This window comes from Anser cygnoides, chromosome 2 (genome assembly GCF_040182565.1).
Source record: "Anser cygnoides isolate HZ-2024a breed goose chromosome 2, Taihu_goose_T2T_genome, whole genome shotgun sequence".
Lineage (NCBI taxonomy): Eukaryota > Metazoa > Chordata > Aves > Anseriformes > Anatidae > Anser > Anser cygnoides.
The window spans coordinates 27,038,486-27,065,080 of NC_089874.1; the positions used below are offsets into that span (position 1 = coordinate 27,038,486).

The window sequence follows — 26,595 nt, forward strand, 5'->3', positions numbered from 1 at the left end:
TTCTCGAAGGCACACAAATTAATTTTCTCTTGTGAGGTGAGTCCTGCAATCTGCTCAGCTCCTCAGCCAGGCTGCTCACGGACTTAAGGTGACTCAGAGCAGAGACCTCAGCACCTCTGAGAGCTGAGCTGGAGGAGGGAAAGCATTTCAGTGAGCTACCTACAGAACCACTTGTGGACATGCTAAATGGATTTAGATGTTTGAATTCCTTGTTCTTCCCCTATATCCTCCAGGGACAGGCATAACAATAGTTCTTGAAGGAACCGAGACGTACCCAAGCAGGGTCTTGGCTTTGCAGTGGAGCAAGCAAAACCCAGGCATGCACTCCCTGAGTCAAGAGTCTGACTTCCACATCTCTGGAGACTTGTGGGCAGAGCAGTGACACAGGACTCTTCCAGAAAGAGAGGAGAGAAAGGGACCAGAAGCAGGAGGAACAGATGAAGTTCACTTTCTCCATCTGTTTTGTATTGAGTGAGCTATTACTGTGAGTAAAGTCAGCTGAGACATCCCAAGTCATTGCAGCCTGAATATTTAAGCTAGGCTATAAATATCTGATTTTTTTTTTCAATGGTGATTATTGTTTATGCTTTCTTCCTATTTACCCTCCTTTGACTTAGTAGCACGGGGAGGTTTGTATCACTTTAGCATGTCAATTGGAAGCAGCCATCAGCTCTGCCGCAGATAACCTCTCGTGGCTTAGATGTTTTGGGATTGTGCTGTCCGTTTCCCCTCTGCGCTGTGACCCCAGGTGGCTCAGAAGTACTTCGGGTCAAACTTATTATATACTATTCACTATCCCAATAAACAAGTAGCGTGTTGTCACATTTGGAGAGCTGCGTATTTTTCTAGTAATTATGCCTTATTATATATTTACCATTCAGAAAATGCAGGTGTGGGCTGTTGAACTGGGGCCAATAAGAATTTGCCGAACTGGCAGCAATTCCTCGGTGAGTCATGTTTCACTGTCTGTTGGTTTTATAACTGTTTTCACTACTAATTTAGCTCTGCGATGCAATATGCAATTAGTCCTATTATGGAAGCAGCTGTATTCAGTTTTACAATGGCACTTTCCCCTTTGGCTTGTACCAGAGCCTGTTGTGGTTCTGCTGATTTGATGACTGAAGTTGTAAAGTGGTATCTGGATGAGCCACAGCGAGCCATGAGCCTCATGCAAATATGATTCTTTCTTATACACCACTGCTCTAATGCTATTTCTTACAGCCCAATTAGAAATGCGGTCACAGAGAAAGCTGTTTCTTGCTACAGTAAGTAGTATTGTCATGCAGCGATTTGTTGCCACGCTGGTATCACCTCTGGAGTCTTGTAGCGTATTATAAATAATGTTTGCCAGGCAGAATGTGCAAACAATAAGCTTCTGCTTGGAAATTAGCTTTTGCAGGCTTCAGAAATCAGTTCCCGAGCTGCAGCGTGGGCGCACCGAATCATGACCCCGGGGCTGAAAAGTGGCCGGGTGGGGATGGCTCTAAAAACCCTTGGCCCACTGGCATAGTTACTGCCTATGCATGAAGCTTGGAGAAAGAGCTCTAGCAAGCCTCTCTCCAAAACTGCAACAACAAAACAGCCAAGAAGTAAATACAAATATCAATTACGTTAATTAGCTGCCTTTACTGTCAACAAGGATGTGAGGGAAATCCAATACATATTGCACATTAGTTTAATCTGTATTAAAGCAACTCTATTAAAAGAGCAGGGTCTTGAGAAATAGCTGAGAACATTCACTGCATTTTTCTACTGTGCTATTACCCATTTTCACACCCATACATATGTTATGGTTTTGTTGCGTGTCACACAAAATGGTAATTTGGTTGTGAAAAAATGAGAAATCATGACATTTCACATGTGTTTTCAGTAAAACAACAATTTTCCTTGTAGCGGGCCCCAGTTTTCTTCCTCAGAAATAGGGCTATTTACAATGAAAATGTTCCTGTTGTGGTGGAATAATGACACGAAGAAAGGAGCCAGGCTGAACACTGTGAAGAAAAGTTAAAGTGCCTGCATTTCAAGCGCTTTGAATTTCAGGTGAGCATTTTGCAACCTCTCACACACCGCTCAGCTGGCCGGTGCACACCGGCGATGGAGCTGGCCCCAGCAGAGCCTGTTTGCTGCTGGGATTGTTTCTGACCACTATTGCCTTCAGTTATCGTTCTGGTCAGACTATTACAGTAGAAACTATTTTCCAGGAACTTTTCACCATGAAAAACAAAGAAACTCTGCTCTGCAGAGAACAGCCATTTGGGAGAGCTGGTCCAACTGAGAGTTGGTCCTTTGCCCAGACCTTATCATTTTCTATCCAGAGGCTGGCTTTATGCTAGAGTAAACAGCTGGAGTTACGCACCATATTTCATCGAAAGCATGTAAAACAATAATGAACTTTATGGTTCTATAAAGATTTGCAAAATTATTCCCAGGTCTAAAGTTTAATTGTTTAATGTCACCAAATGACTTTACAATAACTGAGCACAGTGGAGTGGCAGAAGTTAATCACTCGACTGAAGTGAATTAAGATTTTCTAAAGCTACATTTATCACTGTAATTTCAGGCTAATTTCATTTTCCATTCATAAAATATGATTTCAGTTTCTGTATCTCTATGAGCTGTGGAGAAGGAACGTGCCTGTTTTATAAAACATGTTTTTGTCAAGCAATGTCAAAGGTGATGTACATACCGATAACAGGAAAAGGCTAAGCTTATCTTGGCATCTCTAACTTGCATTGCACATGCCTTAGCACTGGAGTCCACGTGCTGTTTAAGACCTCTTTCTATTTTAAAACTCAATGGGCCAAATTTCCAGCATTACCTTTGATTTATCTGTTCTTCCTGACCTCCCATCAAGAAGCGAACACACCAGCAGTTGTGCTTGAGGCAGGGCAGAGCTGCCTAAAGCGAAGCCCATGCGCCACAGGCCCGCTCCCAGGGGCCGCCCAACTCCCACAGCAGATGAGGAGCTGCTACTTTCAGGGCCCAGAGCAGGATCCAGCTTGTATAATGTTAGTCACTTGGGGATAACTAGAAGTCAAAGGAAGCTGTCTGAGCAATGCCAATAGTCAGTGCAAAGAAACGTGTGTCTGTAAGGGGTGCTTTAACCCATTTATCTCCTTTGGCTATAGAGGGAACCCAGACAGCTGTTACACAAAATGGCTGGCAGGCTGAGCTTAAACCCATGAACCTCGCCTTTCCTTCTCGGCTTGGACCCCTTGGCACCCCTTCCTGCTGGAGCCAGAATTGGGTTTTCCATCCACCTCAGCCCTTTGAGGGCCTAGGCCAGCCGATGCGCTCAGAGACCGGCCTCAACACCCTCGTGGGCAAGCCCCATGCGGCAGACGGCCCTGGGGAGGCAGGGCTGGTTCTCCATCCCTTCAGAGGTGTCATGGGCCCAACACTTCCTCAAGTGAGGGAGCCCAGCTGGGGCCTGGTCTGCCCAAAGAGCTCATGGAGAGTGTCCCAGAGCCAGGGCGAAGCAGGCAGATAAATGACAGGGAGGTGGGGATACCCACGCCTTTCCCAAATGTGCCTGAAGGCCACCAAAGATACAGCTTGGTTGTGGGTGGTCACTGGGGGAGGCAGTGTCTGGTAACTGCAAAATGTGGCTTCCAACATTTTTTTCTTTGAATGAATACTTGAAGAATGAATGCATTAAGAATTTCTCCAGGAATGAACTGCACCTAAACCTGGACCAATATCTGCAAAGCACTGAGCCCTCTCCTCACCTTTTCACGTGGCTGAGCATTCAACATCTCAGGTCTTTCCTTGCAGCATTGATGGACGGTCAGAGAGACAAAGCTCCCCGTGAGGACATCTCATGAACTTCCCAGGCAGACAGCAGGTCAGTTAAAACTGGGATCCATATCAATGTAGCTAATTTGGTGGTTTTGTAATTTATACTGAAACAAGGCCATCTTCCACCACCATTTTCCTTCTCTCCCTCGTGTAAACTACTTGTAAAGACTTGTAAACTTGTAAAGACAGTCACAACACCAAGCCTGTCAGAGTTTAAGAAGCATTTGGGACTGTTCTCTTTCTTAGTTATATGGTCTGAATTTTTGGGTAGACCTGTGTGGTGCCAGGAGTTGGACTTGATGATCCTTATGGGTCCCTTCCAACTCCGGATATTTTATGATTCTATGATTCTATTATTCTAACCCCTTTACTGTGACGGAAGTAAAATGTACTACTTACTGTTTTTCGTTAGTAAAGAATATCCATGTGGTTAGCTGTATTATGGTAGCGCCCAGACAACAGTTTGCACCCCCCCTTACTCATAGTATGTACTCAGGCTGTGTACACACTTGTAACACACTGTCCTCGCCTCAAATTGCTTCCAGGTTAGGTCATCTGCCAGCCCATTTCCTCTGATTTTTCTCCTTCATGTTTTATTGGCCTGGTAGAAATTAGCCACAAATCCAGCCTGGTTTTAGGGTCTTTTGCACTCATTTGTTCCAACAGTTGTACCCCCTGAAATCTTCCTCTCGCACATATACAATTTATTCCCATACATAGCAGGCATGCTCATGAATTATTTATATTGCTTTGGTAACTTCTACTTTGCAAATAATGAGAGAAGCAAATGTTTCCAGTGTAGGAGTCATAATAAGCAAGAAATCCAGTCAAGCTGGTGGGCAAGAAGGTGGGAAAATGGCCCAAGTTAAAAATACATAGCTTTTGAACGGCTGAGGAAACATCACAAGGGCCATTCAAAGCAATCCTCTACCCTCAGAAATGCTGCCGAGCAGCTAAAATTAGGAGCTGATACCCTGCAATGACCAAAGAGGTTTTTATTTCCCCAGTTTGCATCCCGCATGCAGGACAATTTTTTTGGCAGACTGAGGGTCACATACCTGTACAGCGGCCCCATCTATTACATCTGACAAGCTTCCCTGGATGAAGGTTGAGTAGGGAAAAGTCATCTGTTCCTGATATACCAATGGCAGTGTTCCCACCCACTTGCATGGAGGGAGAAGCTACCACTTTCTCTCATGGGTTAAAATGACAGAGCTCTGCTGAGAAGAAGAAAATTAAGGACATAGACAGGGGAAAACACACTATGTGACACAGCTTCTGTGGTGCTTTGATCTTTCACTGTACTGAGAAATAGAGCTAGGGTCTGCTTTGCTTCCTAAACACAACCGTGCACACAAAGCAGGGAATGCAGTATCTAATAAAGTATCTCATTTACACAGAAACTTGGTAAGAGTCTGGGAAAATGACTCAATCATGTTCACTTTTTTTTTTTTTTAATAAAGAAATCAGTGTTAATACTGAGCAAGAAAGGATATGCTAGCTCAGCGAAGGGCCAAGGAATTTAACGAAATAATCACTCGTTTTACACAGACTTCACCCAAAGTTTGGGTAGAGGCGGTTGGAAGCAGAACCTCGTGAAGGCATTTTAGCGTCAGCAGCTCGGAGTGCAAGGAGTCAGCCATTTCACCTGCCCCGGGCTGACGCTCTGTGGCTTTGAGCAAGGCGATCTGCTCGTGCCTTGCTCCCTGCTGCGGAAGGAGCCAAGCGGCACTGCTGGCAAGTCCTCCCGCGTGACACCCGCTGTCACCAGCCCTGCTCGGTTTGATTATATGGGTACGGGTGCACTTTCTGTGGGTTGTCGTAGCTACAAGGAAATAGGCAAGTGGAAACCGACGGCACCCGCCTGCCTCCCCCAGCCTCTGTGGGGGCTGCACGGGATGGTGCTTGGGAGGCTTGGGGGGAGCGAGGCACAGGGTCTATCACGTAAGGACCATGAGGAGACCTTACCTGTGGTGGCTTGCATGCTCTCTGTGCCTGGGCAGCTCCGAATCCCATGACACAGAGGCCCTCCAGCCTCTCCTTCCTCTTCTTCAGTAGGTTTAAACTTGGAGTTTCTTCACTTTGTGGTGCATGCGTAAGAAGAAGAAACACTGGAAATTGATTCTTCTGAGATTTCAGCTGGAATTCAGTATTAGCTGATTGGTAAATGTGATGATAGGTAGAAAAGCTAAGTAAATATTCTAAAAGCATAGTCCAATGAGGATTTGCAATTGCTATGCTTTATTCACTACATCAAAAATAAAATATATAAAAAAAAAATCCATTAACAATGAAGATTCCTAGTTAGAGATTTTACTTTTGCCCTTGAAATGTTTTGACGTTTTCTTTTTGCTGTCCTGCAGCAGAATTATTTGAGATTTAGTCTGGTATCCCACCAAAGTCAGAGAACTACCAAGGTCTGTTTTTCCTGGAGCCAAGTGACATAACGCTCTGCTACGCTTCCCAGGCAGGTCTTATTGCCCAAAGACCGCCAGTTTTTTACTTGCACCGTATTGATTTGACAGATTGTCTGTCCCAAACTACTTCTTTCTCTTTGCATGTTTTCCAGAACCCAATACTATGTTGAGCAGGTTTCTGTGCTGATGAAAAAAGCATATTTTTCCACAGAAAGCAGTCCCTCCCATATTTTAAGACCCCTCTGCCAAAAAATGCCACCCAAATATCTTAATATCATGTTTCTTCCTATTGTTGATTTTGGAAACTGTTGGATCCTTTGGCTGTAGTTCTGTACCCTCAAAGAAATCAGCTAGATGCAGAAAAATGTCAGCTCAAATGGTTTAATCCTGGCAAAACGATAAGCAAATGAAAACAGCCTTAGAAAGTTTGAGGAGCCCATCAGTTCAGCAGCTGGATGTCCAAACCAGACCTTCCACTCATCTAAGGTAAAAGTTGACAAGAATTCAGGAAAGAAACATTTTGTGCTGCTGAAATTTAATAAAGAGAGACAGGCAGCCTAACTCAAAAGAAAGGAAAAGTCAGGTTTAGAGGATTACAGGAAAAGGAAATAGGTGCTGGAACAAACTCTTTGGTCGTGTAGTTGCATCAGTTTTGAGGTGTTCAAAACAAGGCTGATACAAAAGGTTAGTATAACTGTTCCTTACCAGGATTTGGACTAGATGACCTGAAAGGTCTTTGCCAAAGCTATTATCAATGGTACTGTGATACTTTTATAAGACAGCTTTTGTACTCCGATAACTCAAAAATGGATGTTCTTTTTAGAATGACATTTCACAGCCTGTAAATCCTAAAATGGACTAATGGCTTTGACTTTTTGGGGTAGAAGATTGGTCTTAAAAGTAAAGGACTAGCTTGTGCTCAAAACTTTTGAACCTTTATTTGTTGGGTGAGAAATGGCTCACACACTTCCCCTATCGGTAATGATGGTTCAGAAGATGTCATTAAAGTTGAGTAGGTCAACAGTCTGTGAACCACAATTTAAGTAAATGGGCTTTGAGAGAAAGCATTTGAGCCAGCCCACGCCATGGTGGTCTGACATTAAGTAGACAGATACATTTCTTTGGAGACTAGGGATATTCAGATATTTTCTCACAGACAGACTTGAACTTATCTTTTTATGGATTATGGTATTTTTACATGTATTTTTTAATGGACACTGAGATCCACAGATACAGTTTCTTGGCTTGGAAGGGGATGCTTCTTCCTGTACAAAAGAGGACAGAAAAAAGATGAGGAATGTAAAAGTAAATGCAATTGCAACCTCTTAATGCTACTTCTGTCTCTAGTGCTATAGGCACTAACTTCGGTTTTAACTACATTTATGACCAGCCTCAGGGCTGCTCTAATGTACACCACTTGAGGTGGCTCATGAGTCTTCCTGGGTAAGTCTTAGGGCAATTCCTCAGGGCTAATTCTTGAGAACTTCCTAGAAAATACAGAGTTGCCCAGTGCCTCTACCATTATGGAAATTGTATCAGAATAACGAGATTTATCTCCCATCATTACAAACAATCAAATAAAGACAAGTTTGTAATGTTACTGGTTTGCATAAATGTTGTAAAAACTAAGACAAGTTAAAAGGACAAACAGCTGTGGGTTTAGTGAGGGAGCTCAGAAATGCTTATCTCTATGCTCCTGTAGCACTGCATGGTGCAGTGTGCACACACTGCTTCAGTAGCAGCTAAACAGAGCCCCATCCAGCTCATGGTGGCATCTGGCCCAGAACAAATAGCAGCTGTGCAAAATTTGTATGTATTTTTTGTAAAGTTCCTTTGACCTGAATATTTGTCTCTGAGAATTTCAGACAGCATCAAAAACTGTTTTTGCTCTCAAGGTAGGCATACCACACGTACCCGTGTCCCTAATCCTGCATTCCTTGTGCATTCCAGGCACCCACAAAGTCAATGAGAATTTGAGATGCAGGGCCAGGCACATCATTTGAATATTTTAAGGAATGTTCTTGGATTTTTACAGTTGATGTCATGTTTTCTACCCCATCAATATGGATTAACAATGGTCCAGAGCAGCAGGAATTCATTTCCTATTCATATATGCTAATTGCATGGTGCTGGATAGCAGGGATTTCTTCCTAAACTTAAAGTTTCTTTTTTTTTTTTCCTTTTTTTTTTTTTTTGAACAAACAGAATATAGAAAGGATGTGGCTACAAGGCAGAAAAGTGAAGAGGCTTTAACACAAACACTGAAATTCCAAATATCTACTCCATACCTAAAAAAAGCAAGACCCACAGTTCCTCCTTATACAACTCACATCGATGAAATCCATCTTTCCTTAATCTGAACCCCAGCTGACTTTGAGGTAAGTCTGTAAATCCTATAATATATTTTTCTTTATTGTTTCAATATGCTATTTCATTTTTTGAAATCTCTATGGAGGTAATTTGTTAATAGTTTCCTAGTTCCGTATCACCACAGTATCTGGCATCTTAGAATACTACATGAAATAGTAGTATGCAGTATGAGACAGAAGTGTATACAAAGTGTGTCTTATTCTATTAACAGCAATTCTAGATTTAATGTTTCATATTAAAATACATTCATTTTGCAGACGATCTGGTACAAAGCTATCCTGTCTTTGCCGAAAAAGGTAGTGAAGTGTGCGATGCTGGTCCTTTATGTCTGCCAATCTTGGCTTGCTTCTGATGTGCTAGATAGGGTTGCTACCTACTGTGCAAATATTTTCACTGGTATTGTCTGTTTTTGAGGAACTAGGTGGGAGTAGAGCTGTTTCTTGGTATAGGCCTTTAGAAGTGATGTTTTAGAAGGTTTGCATTTCTTATAATGTCTTTTGATTTCCTAATTTATATATCTCTGTCCAACCAATCTGCAAACTTAACAAGTGGAACTCGGGACTTTTGTAGACAGGTCAGTACAGAATTATGTTATTTGTATTTTCAGATAATGCACACAACAAACATGTTTTTCTCTCCTAGTTACCAATGCCAGCTAGGAACATCTATCATCATTTTATAGGTCATCACATCATCATATGGATATAGAATCTGTTTTTCACAAGCTCTTTGATTAGATTACTAGGATTAGATTATGGGGGCTTTGCTGATGCTAAAAGCCTATTTACTTATAATTATGAAAATAGTGCCAGCTTGCCACGACCTCTTTCCTCTCTTTCCCTGCATGCTCTGAATTTAGGGAACTTTCTACTCATCTGTTCATCTTAGAGTTCTTTCATAAGATATCTATCATCTTAGTGTCTAACCACCAGCATTCATGGAAGACACTAGAAATTTGGCAGCAGCATCCTGTGGGCATCCCAGCTGTGAACAGAGCTTACTGAGAAGGCAATTGCGTTCGTCTTCAAAATTCCCAACACAATTAAGGGCAGGTTTGGGGCTTTGTTTTGAAAACGTGGTGAGTGTCTGGGAAGAAATCCAGCCTCCTGGTTCTCCATAGCTCTGCCATGCTGTACTCCCTGGAGCGGTGGCTTGGGTGGCTGGGGCACCCTGGCCCCTCTGCCATGTCCTGCTCCCATGCTGGAGGTGGCAGGAGCAATGAGATGAGCACCAGCCAGGCCCTTTCTGCATGCCTGGGAAATCTGCCACTCGAGGAAAATCCCCAACAGGAGCCTGCCATATACTTTTTGTTTGTGCAGTGCACGGCATGATGTTGGCATAGGAATCAAATCAGGGTGGAAGTTCTGTCACAATACGTGATTTTTAACCGAGAAGAACTAGGGGACAGAAACCTTTTTAATATACATTTTGCCTTATAGATGGAGACAAAGAGGAGGGGAGAAGACAGTGTTTAAAAAGAAGGAAATGTGTTTATCATGTGTGTGCGAAACATTTCTTCATAGAGCAACGTGGAGAACAATATTACTTTTGTGCTCTGCTAAATTATCAGAATTGCAAACACAATTCAACTTTCAAGCAAGAATGAGATAAGAATGCCAAATCTACCACAGCAGCTCAATAGCACCAGCACCTGGTAATGCTGTCTGTTTTTTGTTTGCAAATGAGCATTTGTCTCTCTATCTGCATGGAGAGCTTTTATATCTAATCCTGTCAATTTGTATTGCAGATAATGCATTTCCCTAGAATTAGCGTAACTTCCCATATAACTTCTGAGAAATTATTAGGTGTGATTTTCAAAAACTTCAAGCTTTTATAGTAAAACTCCTTTTGACTTGACAGAGCTATACTAGTTGGGGATCAGGCACATCTGAAAATCATATCCATAAGTAACAGCACCTTTTTGAAGATGCAAAGTGTTTTGTTTTGACATAATAGTGCTTCTCATTCTAAGTTCTTCACAAACGGTTGGTAGATGAGTTTTATCTCATGCCTAAAATGTACGTATTTAGCATATTCAAGTGGCAAAATGGTAATCCAAAGAAAACCAAATGTGCTTTCCCTTCTTCAAATCCTTGTTCTCCTTTGCTTTTACTCCATACAATGTGTTCCAGCTTGTATGGCTGATGATCTCTCCTACATCAAATATTCATAGCTTCACCTCCCTCCTTAGTGACCATTTAACATCTTTTGACACCACTAGACCCATCTGCTAAAAGCCTTGTCCATAGCCCTATTTTACTCAGGTTCTTATCCTTTTGATTGCTCTGTTTCTTTCAGGGTTTCATTTAGACCATACAGATCTTTCCCCTTGTCATGGACAGAATTTGCAGTCCTCTCTCAGGATCCAAATAGAAATATTGCTCTAATTCTCCAGATTCATTTCAATGAATGTAGTGCTCCCTGAACACATCATTGTTAGTTAAATGTTTGTGTATCTTGAATGTAAATCCTCCAATTTAAAATTAGAAAAATCCCATACGAATTACTGGGAAGAGGGCGTGAATTACTTTGCTTATTTCAGCTGCAAACATTTCAACTCAAAATATTGATATACAAAATATTATCATAATTTCAGTCGCATCACATACAAAGATACATAAGCACCCCTGAAATCTGGGAGACTCAGAGACATACATCTTTCCCCTTGATGGCACAAGTGTCTTTGAGTGTTTTGTATTTTGGAGGAAATAAAAGACATTCCCAGGCTTATTACAAGATCATTTTGACAGAGGATTTTTTAACTTTTTTTTTTTTTTTTTTTTAAATCATGGAATTTTGAAGCTTGGTGGTTATGGTGTTACGATTATATTTAAGATTTAGTTGGTCTTTAGCAACTAGTAGTTGTCAGCTGCCTTTCTAGTGTTTGTGCCCAGAGACATTCCTTGTGGTAGATCCTATAGGCTTACCTCTCTGGGTGCAGAGGTTCCTCCTCTGCTTAGGGACAGAGACTTTTCTGTCATTTCCAGCAGGAGGATAGAGTTTCTCTGCATCTGACTCACTGTAAATTTTTGTAAATTTAAGTGACAGGTTGATGTTTCTACTGCATAGGCCTGAAGGCCCTACCCCTGCTGCCCTACTGAAAAATGTGGCCTGTCAAGAGACCTCTTCTGCTCCTGTCCTTTCTAGAAGGAAACTTTACTCTGCTGCTTCTTCTTATCAGTCCAGAGGCTTTGAAGGCATTTCCTAGGAAGAGCTACCTAGAGACAGAAAATTAGATACGCCACAGCCATATCCTCATCTTCTCTGACTCTGTATTGCTTAAAGCCAGTGGCTGCAAATCATATTAACTACTATTGAAGAATGGTTGGGATGGACTTGAATGACTCCCAGCTCTTTTTTTTTTTTTTCCGAAGAGTTTTATTCTTGAGTCTTCACAGAGTCGGTGGATTATTATCATGACACGTTATCAGACAGTGCACTTTCCCCTACCACCAGCTACGAGTCCCCACTCCCCCCTTGGGTTAGTTCAGGTGCAAGGGTTAGGCCTTAGAGCAGAGTGTGGGACACTGACAAGACAGTGTCCCCATCCCCTGAAAAGGGTGAGCAAGACAAACCAGGTAGCATGGTCTGACATTCACCCCCATCACATTTCTGATGGTCGCTGATGACTTCTACTGCCTTTGCCATTTATTCTTGTCTCATGGCATGGGACTTTTCATGTTGTGGGCACTGTCAGCGACCACCCCAGCCCAGGGGGTGCCACAGCAACATCAAGCTGTACTCTGCAAGTGAGCACAAGGGAAATACAGTTCAGCCTCCCAAATAAAGCCCAGCACCATACGTGTGTCTTTCAGTAGGAGCCATGCTCTGAGCTGTAACAGAGCAGGTCTGGCTGTCCCTTGACCACCATCAGCCAATACGTCCAGACACAACCACCAGTCTCCTTTTGTCACTTGTCAGTGCCTGCTGCTAGTGATGTTTTCTTCTCTTTGTAGCTGAGTTCCACACAAAGATCCCTGATTAGTCAGCAAATTCTGGTAAAGATCAAATTTGAACCAATATAGTGTCTATGAAAAAAGTGGTTCATCCTCCCTTCTCAGCTGGGGTGGGAAGACCAGGGAACGTGACTGATTCTTACAATAAAGGCCAACACATCTGAAGCACTTCAGTTCAGTAGTGCTATTCCTACGTTGGCCTTTCCATTCAGGATTTTGCATCTCAGACACAGATGCCTCACAGCACCCTTCTGAATTACAGCAGACTCTTGACATGGCAACAGACATGACGTCCCTCTGTGGCTGCTCATGTCAGAGAAGGGCAGGTAGGCTATCACCCTCTACTACTCCTCAGAAAGTGTCAGTGGGTGGGAGGTGGTCTTTCCTGGAAGTTTGAATCTGTCAAGTAAGGAATTGGTGATGACCTTCAGTTTCTGAAAGATCCTCATGAACCTTTTATTCACTGGAAAAAATCTCACCACCTACCCATTTAAAAGAAAATTAAAATGATTTTTGGAGACAGAGATGCTTGCTTGACTCTTCTTACTGTTAAAAAAAAAAAAAAAAAGAGTTATGAGTACCCTAGAAGGAGATAGCAGCACCAGGAGAAACCTGCTGCTTCTGCTGTGTTAAGTTCTCATTCACTTATCTGACAACAAAAACTCTAAAGAACTTCAAAAGTAGCTTTTCTTATAAAAATGTCCCATTTTCCCAAAAGGACATTTACATCCACAGGCCAGTCAGCCAGCCTGGAATATAATTTTACCAAACTGTTACACTTACCTCTGTTTTTAGACGCAAATCCTTTGATGACCTCAGTGGGGTTCTACATGAAGGAAAAGGCCCATTCATGGGAGTCTAACTGTAAGAAAAGAGCCCTAAAGTGAAAATACGACACCTGCAATCTCAGTATAGTGTTGAATAGTTGGTAAAGTTTTCAAAGCAAGTTTTGTGGAACATCAGGACTAAATTTTCAGGTACTGGTTCTCCATCTCCAGCTGACGTCAGCTGGAACTTCTTGCTCTTGAGACTTCTGGAAAGTAGGGCTTTTGTACTTTGCTTTACACATCACGCATTTTAGAATTGTTTCCCAGGAAAGCTGTGTGTTTTCCATAAAAAAGAAAAACCTCTAAAGCAATTTTTATTTGTCTTCAATATCTGTCAAAAAAGCTGTGTTAGTCTTTTCCTCTCCAAATAACCAAGTTAAGGTTTGCAGCCAAAGTTTGGCATCTTCAGTTTAATGTAGTCAAAGTGTACAAGAAAACTTTGCACATAATTTAGAAGTCTAAAGCACTTGTTTAAAAAGGAAGAGCAGGTTTAATTGAGCATACAACCACGTCAGCTTGTCATTCCTGGAGCAGGTAGTGTCTGCAGACTGGGGCTGAAAAGTGTTGCAGTAGATGTCTGACTAAATCTTGAATTTTCAGGGAAAAGGAACTGATCCAACATTTTTCTGACACCTAAAGATCCGACGGAGGACAATTGGGATGTGCAATGAACTCAAGCCTGGGGAGGTGTAGCGGTAAAGTTTTACCCCTTTGCTTTCTTCAGACTGGAAGTTATTGGCTTAGTAGAATGTAGGGAATAGAAAGAAGCCCAGCTCAACTCAGTATTTCAACGTTGGTCCAGATGAAGCAATTGGCTTTCTGTAGAGTGACTCCTGGGTGGGGTCACAGTAAACCTGGAGGCAACGCTTTCCACAGGGCTGCTGAAACCCATCTGAGCAGGACTGGCTGCAAAAATCAGAGCCTCGGTTGTTAAAATCTGAGGATCACAAACACTCATCAGATAAAGCACAGGTTTGGGGTGAAAAAAGAGAGGATAGTGGATTTGGTGATGATACAGATGAATATCTAAACTAGTGTAATGTACCTGTCAACATAATTGCAGTTGTTTTTCTGATGATCCTATCAAGTGTTACAATTTCTTTTTCCCCATCTTTGTTTTAGGTAATTTTGGATTGCATTTTTAAGCAGTTATAAGTGAATTATAAAGGAAAAAGGTTAAGAAAAATGATAATCCAAATATGACTGTAAACTTGCTTTTTAGACTTTAAGCAGCTATGATAGCTTTATCCCTTCTTTATATCTCTTGATCAATGACGAGGGTTCATGGGAAGCTGTTAATGGGGAAAGGAAGAGAGGTACATAGCCTCAAGAAAGCTATTTGCATTTCTCACAAAATTATGCAATACAGACTGTTGTCCATAGCACCATAGCTTTTGGATTAAAACAAAAAAAACAAACAAACAAAAACTGGCATCATGGTCTACCTCTAGTGAGAGACTAGATAGACAAAATAGACAAGCTAGACAAGGGAAAGACAGGCATAAAGAATCACAGAGAAATGGGGTTGTTTTCTACAATTGCTCAGTATAAGTCAGTAGCAGAACTGGAAAGAGAACCGAAGTATTTTGACAGTAAAACCTCATCTAGTAGGCTCTTACCCTCCCAGTGTGCTTCCTTGTCAACATGCTTCTAGCAAGCTTATGAACCTTTTGTCCAGGAGATACCTTATTCTCCAGCTCCTCGTGATAGAGCTATTACTACTGAAGATAATCATTTTTTCATTTGTGTAGAGAAAGTCAGGCTCTGTCTTGCCTTTTCAGTCCTTTCTAAAGAGGCATAGGCCAAAACAATGGGCCTAGCACCGTTCCCCAAAAAGGGACAGCATAGGTTCATCATGCTTTTTTACCTCTTCCCTGGCAGATAACGTGGACTCTCCAAATGTCACAGCGATGAGCTCCAGCGTCCCCAGATGGCAGCGGCCTTGCAGATGGTGGGTGGAAATGCGGTCCTAGGGACCTGCCCCTGCTCCCCGCCTGGGGGGATGCCTGGAGCTGCACTTCTGGCAGCGCAAAGTGCCGCACCAGGACCCTGCAGGGTGCTCCTCGAGGGAGCTGGGATGGAGCCTCCTTCCTCTGCGATGGTGACCCCAGGCACTTGGGTCCTGACCGTGCTTCATGCCTACAAGGATGCAGCCCTCATATCACCAAACAGCGAATCACTGGGAGAGCTCTATGTCAGACTGAGTGCTTGAGTGCTGTGTTGCAAATATACTGGATATTACACATAGCTAGCAAAAAACAGTTAACTTGGAAATCCCACCTAGGCTGGCCTTTTTCTGGTTCTATTAAGACATCTACATATTTTTAAATACAATCACAAAATAGCACTCTAGTAGTTTTACTGTCAAATAAATGCCTTGTAGGTACAAGGACTTCTCCCCCCCCACCATCACCACTCCATTTATCTTTTGCTTAAATCCTTCCTCTCCAGAAATAATACAAATAAAGCCTCTGGGGCCTGTTTATATAATGGGGATTTATGTCATTTCAAGACAAATGGCATTTGCTAAGTTTCAGGGAAGCACCTGTATTAATTGTATTTCCTGCTCATGTGTTGCTTTTGTTTGCAATAAAAGAATTCATCTCAGGTGAGTTAACCTTGCTTTTAGAGAGGGCACCTGCAGTTATCTTAGTGCTTATTGTAAATCAAAACATGTTGAGCCTTTAAAGCAGTGAAATAAAGAGGTGCTGACAAGAGGGTATGCCAATAGGATTAGGAGCTTTTCTCACCACTTGTATTATCAGGATGGAGAACTGAGTCATGTTAAATTACAGGGGGAAGAGATATTCCCAGAAATTCCACAGATCGGAGATTGACTTGCTCCTTCAGTAAGCCTATGGATAGGAGGGGCATTCTGTGCTTGGCTAGATTAAGGGGGGGAAAATAAGAGAAAAAGACACCTCCCTTTTACCCTTAGGCATCTATAATTGACCAAGATTTTTCTGCTTGTGATTTGATCCATCCAAACCCTGTTAGAGGCACTTGCCCCCAACTGAGACCAAGGCTGAGGTGAATAAGAATTAGGTGACTCACTCATATGTACTATACATGCATTCACATCTATTAGGATAAATGACATGTCATTCAATTTAAGCACAGGCAACTGGAGATTGTCATATTTTGAAAATGACAACTGTTATTTATTTATTGAGAATATTTATACAGGTTCTTCCTAGGTACAGAGAATGCATTTTTCAGCAGCTGCCGAGACACGAGTGAATCAGGCGATTACACAAAGACCAGAGAGGCAATTCCACAGACAGAGAAACAAAGCTGGCATGCTACTGGCCACAGGGGCTGGGTCAGCAGAGCTGAATGGTGTGAAACACTACCAAAGTCATTAACCTGACAGTTTTGTGTGGTCATTTCAAAAGTACTGATCATGATGCTCTGACCCCCGCTATATTAATACAGTGATACAGAAAGCAATATGTTAGGTGGCAGCAGGCAACTGTGTTTTAGCCCAGTTTTTAAGAATGGGAAAACTGGAATTGATCTGATGCTGATTTCCTGGATTTGGGGGGTGCTAGGAGATGGTAGGGAGAAGCTTGCCTTTCCCTGTCCTCACCCCAGCACATCCTTCTCCCTGAAGCAAAACTGATGTGTGTTGCAGATCATGTGCTATAGTCTGGGGGGGTTCATCCTCACCACCTCTGTTTAGATCAGGGCTCTCCTTGTCTACTTCTATGGCCAGGCTGTGAGCTATTCATTTAGTAAAAACATAGTTGTTAGTGCTGTTTAAAATCATTTCCATCGATGTTCTATTGTATTATTAAGTACAAATTTTCCATTAAATAGAGAGATACATAGATAGGTAGGTGGTGGATGGATGGATGGATGGATGGATGGATGGATGGATGGATGGATGGATGGATGGATGGATAGGTAGATAGACAGACAGACAGACAGATGAAAAAGAAAAATCCATGTGGTCATAAAGAGACAACATTATCAAAGTGGGTATGAGTTCCCCACTCTTATATCAGTACAAAGCAGGACTAACTTTTATATCCATGTCCAGTCTTCAGGCTTCTAAATAATCACTGCAGCTCAGTGGGATGCCCTTCAGAGTGGACACAAGGAACTCAGTTTAGTATTGATTTTTTATTGATTTTTTTTTTTATTCTGGATGTCTTTATTATATTCAGTTTCCAACACATCTAACTTTTAACTCATTTAACATCCAACTCTAAGAATTCTTGGTTATTTATTTATTTATTAATCTATATTATTTGGAAATCTTTCGTTTTTCCCCCGTAGCTCTGGATTCTGACCTCTGTGCATCAGATGGAAAGCCGGAGCTCTCCATATCTTTTGTAAGTTCAGCTAATATGTAGTTTTGTGTCTGATGGTTCAGCTACACAGTGATACGATTTGTTGCACATTAAAAGACCACGGTTGCCACAATCATCACCTTGTTTGGTCTTCTGAGATAGCAATGTGTATTTTCAGAAGACTTGAGAGAAAGGTGTTGTAGCGGTGAGAATTGCTGAGTGCCCTCAAATAGGAGCCAAGGCCGATCAGCTGTTTGGAGGAGAAATCAAGCTTTTACCTTGCAGTGTGAAACACGCTCTCCCCACTGAGAAGGTTGCCATCAAAGCACTGAGGCTGAAATTTTGCACTGTGTGTTGACTGAAGTTAGCTACCCAAATAAATAACCTATGCTTCTGCAAGTCTTGTTAAATCAAAGATGTGGCCTTTCTGAAAACTAGTTAGAAGTTGGAATAAATCTGACTGAAAGTGCCTCTGGAAAGACATCCTGGCTCTTAAACATTGGCCTGTCTGTTTTCATGCTTTACACTACTAATTTTCCTGAGGATGTACTTTGTCGGGTCTGGCACCAAAACAGATAAGAAAAAAACAAACCCGAGACAAGGAACTGATTGAACTTCAGCAAACCTACTTTGTTTTCCTGTATGTTTTTCCAATAAAATACTTGTGAGGATGATTGGAAGGAATGATGAAAAAACAAGAAGGTGGATGATTGAATTTTATTTCTACACAAGAGAGAACCTCAGGTACCAACAAGGAAATCCTGCTCCAGCTCACCAGGCATGGAAGGGGCTCGTGAAGAGGTCTGGCCATGTGGTCAACCATGTGGTGAGGAGAACAGGGCTGTGGACAAGCACAGCTTCTGCTGTGCCAAGGGACGTTCTATTTCAGAAAGTAAGAGCATTTCCTAGAGGGAAAGTCCTATCAAGTCTGGCTTTTCTGAATAGCTCTCCCTCATGCATGGCAGGCAGGGGTTGAAATTTATCCGAAATTACAAAGATTAACCTTTACCTGATGGTAGGTTTTGCAGGTAATACACCCATGGAGCAGGACCTGTTGGCCATGCCCCTTTGGCCTGACGGAGAAATTCAGGGAAGCTGCGTGTGTGCCCACAATGCAGCTTCTCATATTGCTTCCAAGGTTTTAGTAAGGGTGCTGCAATTTGTTCACAGAGTTAACACAAAAATGTTAGAAACGGACCAATAACTGTTACCACAATGACACTTCCAAATGTCCTAGTTAATTGTGGGGCTGGCAGAAGTTACAAAGACTGTTAAAAAGATAGTTCAATTGCTTGCAACTTTTACTGAAGATCAGTATCCCAAAATCACAAATAAACAGCAAGCTCAGAAATATGAATTGCAGTAAAGGTGTCTGAGTTGACGCAGGAGGCTCATTCAGCGAGTGTAAAGGGCACTGCCTATATGAATTGAACTGCAATTCCTTGTCCCATCCTTCTTCTATTTTTTTTTCTCATCAGCTGATTGAAAAGCTCATATATCCTCTATAAGGTCACAAAAAAATTAAAATCACACACAGTCTGTCTGAGACCTCATGCTCAAAGAAAAAGTTAGATTTGTGGAAACTTTTGCAAGATTGGATGTTTGAATCTTCTGTACAATCCATAGGCAGTAGCTGATGAAATGACCTTTAATGAGAAGTGAATGCTTCAAGAAGCACTTCAAATTCAGCATCCTTTCAGGAAATTTTTTTGCAATACAAGGAGGTTTTGACGAATATCTGTTTGTTAGTATCCCAGAAACATTATTTTATTTTATTATCAGAGATGCTTGAGCAAGGATATAGTTTTTTTAATTGTTAATTTCTCAATAACTCATAACATCTACTGTCCAGGCCATAAACTACATTTCACCCCCAAATAAACTCAGGGAGTCCGTAAAAATTAGTTTTCCTCTTATCCTTGATAGAGTTGTCTGGGTATTAAATTCTGCCCTTCCTACCTGTGTCTTCATGATGCGATTATCAACCAGTAGTGATAATAGTATCGACCATTGTGATAATATCATGTGTCAATGACATTTAAACATCAGAGAAAAGAGGCAAACTTGTAGTTTTCATACACATCTATCTAAAGGAAAAGATGGAAAATCAATCAAAAATAATATAAAAGCTTGTGTATTAAAGCTTTCGTTAACAGAAAAAAAATAAGTGTATGAAATTCACAGCTTCTTCTAGAAAGACTTGCTCTGGTCTGTCTCTAGATCCTGCAGTAAAATCTATACCTTAGTTAATTAAAGGGGCTATCAGAAGCATCCTAGCTGGGAGCCCTTCGGGCACACAGCTGATCTTAAAACCTGATGTTCAGCACAAAGCAACCACCTGTCAATATTTCAATTACTGCCCTCCCCACCTGATCACACTTCAATTGTTTTCCAATAATTATTATAATCATCCACCACAAGGGCAACTGGTTGTTTCAGGGGTTTAGGTGAGAGGCAAAGAAGAAGAAAACACCCGCCCAGCCATTTGTATACCTATTTCCTCGGGGCAGCTCCTTATTTGAGCAGCTGCTGGCGAGGCACAAATCAGCCTCAGAGCTGAGCTGAGCCTGGATAGCATGCATCCTGATTTCTGTTTTTTTTTGTTGTTGTTGTTGGTCCTAATTTGAGTCCTGCACATGACCAGCCGCTTTCCCTACTGGAAATAATTTCTCTAAATTAAAGGTTGCTGTAGTGTTTCAAGCCTGTCAAAGATCTCTTGTTGGACAGGCTCCTTCAAAAAAAAAAAAAAAAAAAAAAAAGAGTCAGTGTCTCAAATAGTAGCCTTGAGAGCCAGGTTTCACTTGATGAAAGGACTGAAAAATCATTTGTCAATCAGGATATTTTTCTCTGTTAGATTTCATGGGAAGAAAATATTTCAGTTTTGTTTTCATTTTGGGGGAATAAATGGCTTGGATCTATTGTTGTTTATGTGGCATCATTCTCAGGAGAAAAAAAAAAAATGAAAATCCTGACCCATGCTTTAAAAACTGCAAAACATCCGAAAATGTTCCAGCTATGATGGAAGCTAGTGCAAAGTAACTGAGAAATGCTGAATATATTTGAACTGGTCTCTTAGTATTTTGTACTGACTTCATGCCAACGTAAATTAATTTGAACAAGTGTTACTTCACTAAGCCTGTTTCTTTGAGCTGCTGTAAGTTTTGAAGTGGTGTTACAAACCTTACAGGGGACAAAATCCTGAAAAATCTGTTGAGACCTGTTTGGATTTCAATGGAGCCAGGAGTTCACATTTAGGATAAAAATGGGGCAACGTGTTGAATACTGTTACTCAACCCGGGTAATAACATTAATCATTGTGCATGGGGAAGCCAGTGAGGTTGTGATTCTATTAAAAACGATTTCTTTTATAACAGAAGAGTAAAATAACTGCTGGGGTGGCTGGAAGGCAGACCTAGTGCCCCTTCCATGCAGTGCTTGCTCTGAATCTAGTGGCTGGCGAAGGGGAGACCGGCACTGTTTCCGAAAGCTCAGGGAAGGCTTCAGCCTGGTGTGTGTCTGCAGCCCAAAAGCAAATAAGCGTTTTGCTGCAAAAGGAACGGCACACCGGTCGTATGGAGGGTGCTGCAGGGCTGTTGTAAAAAGCAGTTACAGAGCCCTGTCTGCAAGGACAGGCGAATCCCTGTGTCCTCCCACCTCGGAGGAGAAGGGGACCCTGCCGGCTGAAGGAGGAGCGCTAAGCCGGAGCAGGGGAGCTCTCCTTTGCAGTACGAATGAACAAATGGGGTCTGTGGTCAGTGAGACTGCAACGGTAGCCATGAGAAAACATGTAATAGAATAGTGACTGTGTGAGAGAAATGATGGTGGGAAAGTTTGTTTTCTCAGTCTCTTAATAACCCAGAGAAAGAGAACTTGAAATGCTGTTCATGAGGGAGAGTTCAAAGCTAGAAAACACCAACATCCTTATTCTGCACAGGTCAGGCTGCAGAACTCCATGGGACTGCCAGATCTCCCAGTCCTTGGCAGCATTTCCATGTTGTGTTGTCTCCATCAACTCTTCTTTCCTCCACCTCCCACTGAAAGAGCACTTTCCCTCCTCGTGAGATTTTGGTTAAGCTTGATGCTTTGGCTGAATTTCTCTCAGATGAGAACCTGTCCTCTCTCCCATGTACGCTTTGCCTTGAGAGGCAGCAGTAAAACTCTTCAGCTTGTCTTTCTCACCCCTACCCAGAACTCAGCCTATTTCTTTAGCTTGAACATTGGCAACATAAATGTCTCTCCCCACATTTTTCTTCCACTACTTGTATCACATCTTCCTGGTATGTGAATCCACAATACAAACACGTTTTGTTGTTTGACTCCTGCCCTTCACATGTTACAGGTATTTAAAATCTGGCTTTTGGTACGACTGGCTCCTGGCTTTTACCAAATGTTCTGCTGTATTTCTCTTGTGAGATTAGTCAACAAACATTGGCAGTAGCGACAAAACATTTTTAAAAGAAACTATGCACAAATTCTTACCCAGAAACGTATGTAATTGTTGAGGTCAGGAGCTGCATGGTAGCAGACCTTTGCAGAGCTGCCTATAGGAAAAACAATTTCAAGTTCTCTTAGCAGTGCACAAACAGCACGTGGTAGTCTATATACTTCTATTTTGCTCAATTTACGTTTTTTAAAGGTCCTATTTTTAATGCATATCTCTGAAAAATACAATTATATCAATATTGTATTTATATCAGTTGACATGTGAAATCTGGGTTTCCTTACATAAATTGTGTAATTTTGTGAAGTGGTGCATTTATCAGAAGTTGTTTAAGGTAATACCGTTAATTTGTGGAGTTAAAGCGCATCACATGGTAAATACGTTCCAACCCTCATTGATTTGCAGTGTACAAATAGGCGTGGAGAAGATTTACCATAATCCATTTGCCGTTTATCATAATAGCTTATAATTCACTCCTATTGCTGCCACCTTCTTCCTCTGCCACTTTACACTTTTTCACCTGACCTCTGCTCGCCTACTTGTTGTGTACTCTGAGCCATTTTAAAGTTTTCCTCTGCTTTTCTTCCGCTCGTTTGAACTCCTGCTAAGTGACACCACTCCGTTGAGCCATCCTGAGAATTGTTCTCTCTCTGATCGCTTCAAATTGGCTCATACTTTGCACTAGTTCTGGTTTAAAATTAGGCAGCGACTTAAGTGCTTTGCTCAACTTGGGTGTCCTTTGTGTAATTCTGTTTAATCTTCTCCCTGCCTCACGATCTCCCCTCGCTGCCTTGCGGTGATTAGTGCTGTTCTCTTCTCATATAGGCTCCTTCGGCAGTATCAATTTTGAAGTTACTTTTCTTGTTGAACCGGTGGGAAAAAGGTCATTAACTTGTTGTCTGTGGTCTACTCCTGGTTGCAGATGAGCTACTCTCCACAAACCAAGGGTCAAGAGTTGCCCTAATGTGCGGCTGATAGGCCCCTGCTCCAGCAGCAGCAATCTGCACTTCCACCACACCATCAAGTATAAATGTATACCCGGTGGCGGGATAATGACACGGAAACACTGCCACAGCTTCCATCGAGATGAGGTTTCAAGGACTGAAACTAATAGCTATCGTGAAAGCTATCAAAATTATATCAAAAAACACAGTATTGCTCTTTCTGCTTAGGCCTTTCATCCCAGGATCCCGGAGCACATTACAAACACCAAGACGGGCACTTTCCGCTAATGCTGTTTCACTCGCCGAGGTCTCCACCTCTAATGCTACCTACCTCTCCTACAGCTTTGATTTTTTCCCCCTCGCCTTTTCCAGAACTCCATTTGTTCCAGAGCTTGCATACACTCTCTCTACCCTTTTCTCCCTTTGCGATAAAAGTCCTGATTTCTGTCGCTACCTCTTGGCTTCTTCTCATCCCCGCTCTCCACCACAGCTCCTCCATTTGGCCATTCCCTCCAGCAGCCCCCTGACCGCAGTTGCTGCTGTTTGCATCGCTCTTCCCACTTCCCTGCTTTCCCTGTTGGGCGAGGGAGCCCCTCGCCCTGCTGCCGGCACAGGTGCACGGTCCCCAGCCCACCGGGGACGAGCAGGGGCCGAATGTCTCCACTCACGGGTAAACCACTTAGCTTCGCCCGCGATTAAGGGCGAGCGAATTTCCGTGAATAGTGGAGGCGCCGAGATGCTCGGTAAGTGGTTCCTATAGCAACTGTATCCAGGTGAAAACTCCTGCAATAGCTCCCCTTCCCCCTTCCCGCTCCCCATGTCTCCTTTCTTTTCAGTGGTTTTTCGAGGCAGGGCGTGAGCGAAAAGGGATGCTAACCAGGCAATTTAACCGCCTTAAGTTACCCACACGAAACACGTGTTAAGTGCTTTCGCTGGGAAGCGGCGCCGTGTGCCCATGCAGTCCCTTGTGCAGCTCGTTGGCAAGCCAGGTGTCAGTGACCGTGAATGATCAATAAATACGGACTGAGGGAACACCTTCATTTTGTGAAAGGAGAATATCAATTGATTTTTAAAGCTTTGCAAAGATGTTTATCTGCCCCCTTCCCTTCTATTGTACTCGTCACCTGGGTCCTGCTCTGCGCCCAATGGCCCTGTTGCAGAAATTGCCACCTCCTTCCACAGCAAAATTATAATGGAGTGCCAAGCAAGGGAGTTAAAAATCTCTCGTGAGTGCAAGAAGGAGATGCTCCAGAATAAGTTGCTACAGCACCCGAGAGGGGAAAACGTAGACATCAGCTCCCTGCTCTGAAGGGAGGACAAGGCAGTGCCTGTGCGGAGAGCTTCACCTGGGACCTCCATCCAGCCTGAATGACGAGCACATTGCCGTGCACGGGGGGCCCTTTTCAGGTCTGCTGTACCCATCCTAACACATGCGGGTGGAAGGGACTCTGAGTTAACCTGAATTCAACCTGCAAAGCCAACAGGGTAAGCCTAGATCAGCCTCCTCAGCCCTTTAGCTAAGCTGTCTGACTGGGCTGGAGAGGCACTTAAAGATTGTCCTCTTTGGCAGCCGAGCTGGAGGAGAACATTCAGCCTCGCAGTGTGGTAACAAACTGCTCCTGGGATGGGGGCACCATCAGCAGAAAAATGGACTTCACAGTAAAGTATCTGTCTGAAGCCAGCCATCTGCAGTGTGATACCACGTCTCAGGAAGTACTGAACACAGTCTGTCCAAAATCAGAAGTAAGGGGATAACCCATAGGTTATAACAAATCTCCTTCACCCAGGTCAGTGCATCACTCATTGGACCTCAAGGTTTCCTCTCCGTTAAGCTTTCCTCTGCATCTGTAAGGGCTAGAAGTGTACTCTTCACTCAGACAAAATGTTGAAGTTATGAAATAAAAGGATCATTAAGAGCGGCAAGTAGAATGAAAATTTCCATGGCTGCAAAAATACTTAAAAGTTGACAGCAGTGACTTTGTTTGCCTATCTAATTTGCCTCGTGATGGAATCAATATAAGTGAGCCTATTGGTATCACGGAGCATCCCTTGAGTCCAGAAATTGCTATTTCTTCTAGCAATGGTACCAGCTATGTGGCAGTCACACTATAGGGGAGAGAAATCTCAAGAAGCTGCAAAAAACACCGATTTTGGTGTCACGTCCCATATTCCTGAATAACACTGAAGTCCCTCTGTATTTAGACCTCCATCATCCTTGGTACAAGCAGCTCATATTTGATGTTGGTAACATCACCGAGCCATATCCTCCATGCAGTTCGCAATAACCACGAGCAGGCCCATAGCTGAGGTTCAGGGTCAGGTCCCCCTTTCCCTGCCCTGCCAACCTCTGCTCTCTGCTCTTACTGCAGGGCCTTATCCCGACCCACTGGCTGCAGAGACCTGAGCCTGCTTGTTCCTTTCTATAAGACTTCAGGGTGGGATGGACTCAGGAGGTTTCAGTCCAGCCTCCCACTCACAGCAAGGTCAGCCCTGAAGCCCGACCACATCGCTCAGAGCTTTATCCAGTCAGGCCTTGAACCACCCCCACATGGCCTCCCTGGGCCACCTGCTCCAAAGCTTGATTGAAATACCTTTGTCAAGGACTGAGATCAGCCAAGGCACTGACATTTTAGGGATTTTGGAAGTTGCACAGACTATCATGGAGTATGTCTGTGAGAGAAAGGGCCTAGCAGGACTCACGGGACCTGGGTTGCCACCAGGGCCCTAGACAGAAAGGTGCAACTGCTGGTAAGGGAAGGAGGAGACCAAGGGCTCCATACCAGCACATGCCTGAGGCAACCATGTTTTGTGACACACAGTAGTCAAAGTCAGTATTAAGGCTGCCATTTTATGCATATCCCTGATTGCCTTCGATGTCTCTGTGCACTCACAGTTTTAACAGATTACAGCCCCTCCTGGGTACGTTACCCAGAGAACATCTTCAGCTTGCGACATTTTTGGCTAAGCAAAACTTTCCCTGCAGACCTTGACAACCTCATAACATAATCTGGCTTTCAAAGATTTCCTCAGGTCCCTCCCCCACCTGCCCCTGTGTTTTCTGTCACTATCACACTTTTCTGGTTCGATATTTTTCTGGATCCTCCATTTAAACGTTTTTAAAAATCTCAGAGTGGAAAAGTAGAAAACTAGCTCAAGATCCTTGGAAGTGGCTTTAATCTCCTTGACTCTTGATTTTTCAGAAAATGGACAGATACCTTTCCATTGGAGTCCTACATCTAAAGTCTGGTGTTCCAAATTCATATGTGGCCATCGGATATCGAAGTGCAGTCTTCTTTCTCTTGCTTGTGAGAGGAAACAGGGAGTGATTTTTGCTCCTGACTTAGATAACTGCAAGAGGAAAAATCTTGTGCAGAGTCTGTAAAATATGTAAAGGAATTGTTGAATGATCTTTTAAACTACCTGAAAATAACTCAAAACCTCTGCTGTTCTGAACAGCTCTGTCAGCTCTCCCTGGGGACTGCCACCCTTGGGGTAATTGCAATATATCACACCATGCTTGACATGCCTTGGAACAGGAGGATCAGTG

The 26,595-nt window shown here is 42.8% G+C and overlaps 2 long non-coding RNA genes across 3 annotated transcripts; one reads left to right on the forward strand and one right to left on the reverse strand.

The window, feature by feature from the left end:
- Positions 1-3,573: 3,573 nt before the first annotated feature.
- Positions 3,574-17,399, forward strand: LOC106037488 (uncharacterized). 2 transcript variants are annotated; one of them, XR_007167787.2, is made up of 4 exons: positions 3,574-3,844; positions 8,421-8,593; positions 13,969-14,063; positions 15,250-17,399. It is a non-coding gene; the product is annotated as an uncharacterized lncRNA (long non-coding RNA). The 2 variants fall into 2 exon arrangements; XR_007167788.2 differs by lacking the exon at positions 3,574-3,844 and adding an exon at positions 5,331-5,592.
- Positions 9,977-26,083, reverse strand: LOC106037486 (uncharacterized). Its single transcript, XR_007167789.2, has 4 exons — positions 23,503-26,083; positions 22,143-22,204; positions 13,325-13,403; positions 9,977-13,087 (listed from the first exon to the last, which is right to left on the reverse strand). It is a non-coding gene; the product is annotated as an uncharacterized lncRNA (long non-coding RNA).
- Positions 26,084-26,595: the final 512 nt, after the last annotated feature.